This window comes from Papilio polytes, unplaced genomic scaffold (genome assembly GCF_000836215.1).
Source record: "Papilio polytes unplaced genomic scaffold, Ppol_1.0 DF824225.1, whole genome shotgun sequence".
Lineage (NCBI taxonomy): Eukaryota > Metazoa > Arthropoda > Insecta > Lepidoptera > Papilionidae > Papilio > Papilio polytes.
The window spans coordinates 1,234,256-1,238,532 of record NW_013524979.1 but is presented as its reverse complement, the minus strand read 5'-3'; positions in this window follow the sequence as shown (position 1 = coordinate 1,238,532).

Here is a 4,277-nt window from a genome sequence, read left to right as displayed (position 1 = left end):
CTCTTTATAGACTGTTCTTTACTGTATCTACATGCAATCTTTTAAAGCAAATATCTCATCTGCATTATTGTTTTTACCGTAAATAAAGTTTTAATTAACCTACTTTCTATTCCAAAGGTGTTTCCTCAACTTTTATAGGTCGAAACACATAAATAAAAACATTTGTATGTGTTACGTTCTTACTATTCAACAAAGAGATTAAAATGATATATAGAGGAGGCATGGTTGACATTTCATTTAAGTCAATTTTCACATGATCATAACTAACGCTATCTCCGTTCGCGTGGAATAAAAAAAAACAAAATGAAGTGACCTATGTGTTCATCCAGACAATGTCCTATAGCTGTGACAAATTTCATCTAAAATCGTTCTGCAGTTTAAGCTACAAACTCTAACAAACATCAATTTTAAACTATCACATTTATAATATTAGTATGTATTTAAATAAATGTGGAAGCGTACAAAACTTGACAAATAATATAGTACCTTTAAGAGAAAATACAGGTTAAATAAAAATTGTTAATTGCCTCGTCTATATATTTTTGAATGTCTTTGCATTTAACCTAGTTGCGTCAATTCCAAACGAAACAAACAGGAGTGAAGTTAACTTATTCATAAAGCTTGTACCGATGTCAGTCAAATTACTGTGTGGTTTGTTTCATACATTTATTGCAATGAATGTTTAAAGTCATAAACAATTTTGTAAACTACGTTTTTAATATAACGGAAAGTATATCTATACTATTATAATAAAGCGTAAACACACACTTCTTTGTTGCCTAAGATGTCAGCAATTACAGCATATTTTTTAATAATTCTACTTCTTATAAAAAGCCTTATACTTACGTCACGCTTTAGGTTATATATTTTCACGCTATTTCACTTAGGGGGTAAATATTTTAAATAAAAACCCTGATGTGGGAAAGCGACCATAAGTTGCAGCCAACATCAAGGAAGCAAGGTTGCCATGGTTTGTCATCGTCGTGCAATTTTGACATTTGCAATTGATAATTTAACATATGTAAACAATAAAATAATGTTTTTATAATGCGGATGAAGTCGCACGGGAACAGCTAGTAAAGAATAAAAATACTTCAGTCAACCGGTCAGCATATAGAAGAAAGAAGCATATAAATTGCAATCGCACAACGGTTATGCGATTGTCGATTGTTTCGCAGTCAACTGTTTAGTTGCACAACTAAAAATCGAGTAGTGTGCGCACCTCTAAGCTCATAGGAATCAAAGCGCGACTAAACAGTTGTGCGACAGTTTAGTTAAAGGAGAGAGCTCTAAAGAGGAAGTTCGGTGTCTCTCGTTTGAATTACATTTCGCACGACTTTTAATTTTATCTGTACAAAAAGGTAATTCAGTGGTACGCGGCTAATTGATTTTTATTATCCAACTAACTGTCCCCGTGCGGCTTCATCCGCATAAAATTATGAAAATTTTATTTCATTGTTTACATTTGGCAAATTATCAATAGCAAATGTCAAAATGACATGACATGACAAACCTTGGCAATCATGTTTCCTTGATGTTGGCAGCAATTTATGGTCTCTTTCCCACATTAGGGTTTTTATCTAAAATATTTACCTCGCTTAGTTTAATGGTGTGAAAATATGTAGCCTAAAGCGTGACGTAAGTGTAGGGCTTTTTATTAAAGAAAGAATTATTCAAAAATATGCTGTAATTGCTGACATCTTAGACAACAAAGAAGTGTGTGTTTACGCTTTATTATAATAGTATAGATAGATAGATGGTTGGCATTACTCTGCTAGCTAATTAATTTGTATAAAAGGACTAAGTTTGTTTTATGGTATGGACAAGGAATTTTTTGTATACGTTGAACGACACTTAGTGCTATGACTACACAAGAAGCTTAAAAAGTTACAAGTGACTCTCGTACTTTTAAGTTCATTGCACACTAAATAAAAACTAGAGGTTTTTTAATCAAACATCTGGTAGGTTCTGAAATGACATATTACTAGACTAGAATTAGGCTTACTACACATAATCTCATCTCTACATGTTCGTGTTTTACCAGTATTTTAGCTAAAGATTATTTATTAAGCCGGTAAAAACAAAGCTCGTTAACTTCGTCTTAAGATAAATCAAGAAATGTCACGTATACAAGATATTTGTTAAGACTTAATTATCTTTAGTAATGGAATATTTCAATTTTCGTAGAAAAAGGCATTTCGCTGTTTATAATAGAAGATACAATGGGCCATTAAAAACATCGCGGGCACGATGCAACCCCGATAAATCGTTACGAGCATGGATTTCCAATAGATTTGAGGGGATCAGGTGGCTTGCGTTTTCTGAAAAAAATACTACCTTAATCAAATTGGTTCAACAAAGAACGGTGTTAGCTTTATATGAAAAATATTTATTTGTTAAACTTTGCTTGAAAATTGAACTCCAATTACTCGTAGATATTTATACGATAAAGTGATAATCTGAACAGTATTTTTTAATCCAAAGATAAATTGTATTTTGTGGTAGAGTCTGAAACATTAACTACATGTAGGAAATAAAAATAGAAATAGAAATAATTTTATTGAAAAATAAGAAATTTACAATTAAAATTACACTTATACCAATTAAAAGTAAAATACAAAAAACAACAAGTTCTTTGTAGGAAACAAAAAAATTGTGTTTTATGTATGACCAAAATGATTTAATCTATGGTCTAATTATGTGCAAAAATAAAGGTACACTTTCATTGTTCCGTTTGTAAAGTTATTAGATTAACCATTTTTGTTTCCGCAGATTTGACATAAAATAAAACCTTTGAATTATTCTACTTCCTAATTTTATGTTTTTACGACGCAAGCGAAAATTTTTAATTAGTCTGTCCGAACCCACGGAACCCCAAACCTAGAGTGTAAATGGATTGTGTTATGCAATACACTTTAATCCACAATTCTTTTACATTTATTCGCAATTACCGGTTAATTTCTATTGTAGTAACATTTGTATTACGATATTATCACCATCTCTCTCATGCTCGTTTTTTTTTTTTAAAAAAAGGCTTTTACAGCAATGAAAATGTTTATTTTTCTAATGCAATGGTCTTTATATATGGATATATTTGTGCTTGGATATCTTATAACTGAAATAAACGCACTTGTTACGCTTAAGTAAATCCTATCTCTACAATTACTTCCAATTATCAGTACCGCCACCGACTATGACCGTCAGCGACAAGATGGCGAAAATCAAATAAGTACAAATTACAATGTCCTATAACCTATCCATTTATAGTGGTCAGTGATGTAATACTAATAAAAAGAGGAAAGATTTGTTTTTTGTGTGTATTAAAATAACTTAATAACTACTAGACCGATTTCAATAATTCTTTCACCATTAGAAAGCTGTTATCAGTAACAAAGGCTATATGTTTTACGCGGGTGAAGTCGCGGGCAACAGTTAATGTTAAATAAAGAATGCTTTGTTAGAAAAAGAGAACTTAATAAAGTTAATTACACCCAATGAGGGTTTCAATCGGAATAAATTAGAATAAAATTGTGCATTATTGTATAATGTCGTGACCGGTCACACTTGGTTGAATTTTTAATGACATATAGTGAAGCATGGAAAGCTGGGCACTAATTCGTAATTACACTCATGTGTTGAGCAAATTCAGTATTTTCTGAAGTAAAATAAATGAGCGGGCGGTGATCAAATTAGAAAATTAACGTTGGCTGTTTATTTTATATAGCTGACTTAGTAATATTTTCTGCAGACTTCAAAGCGTTTAAGGGACTTATTTTAGATTTCACGCTTGATGTTTCGATTGCATAAATATTTTTTTAAAATGTTGGTTAGTAAAACTAAAAAAAAAACAAAATAAATTAATAAAATGTTGTTTACTTGAAAATTAAACATGTTTCATGACTATATTTACTAGCTGTTGCCTGCGACTACGTCCACGCAATATTGAGATAAAAAGGTAGTCTATAATACACTCGAAACAAACACGGCTGACGGAAAGACAGACAGACAAAATAAACGTTTAAATGCGATTTTAGTAATTTACAGCGCAAATATATCATCTTCCCGAATCTAGAATTTTTCTTTTGATGTTACAAACAGACACTCCAATTTTATTATATGTATAGATAGTTGAACGTAAAGAAAACATAACTACAAGAACAAATTATTATAACCTTATAAACAATATTTGATGAAGAGTCAAAATTAAAACATTTAAGTAATCTTTTGTTAGTTTTGTTTTCAATATCTAATCTTACTAATCTTACTAATCTTACTAA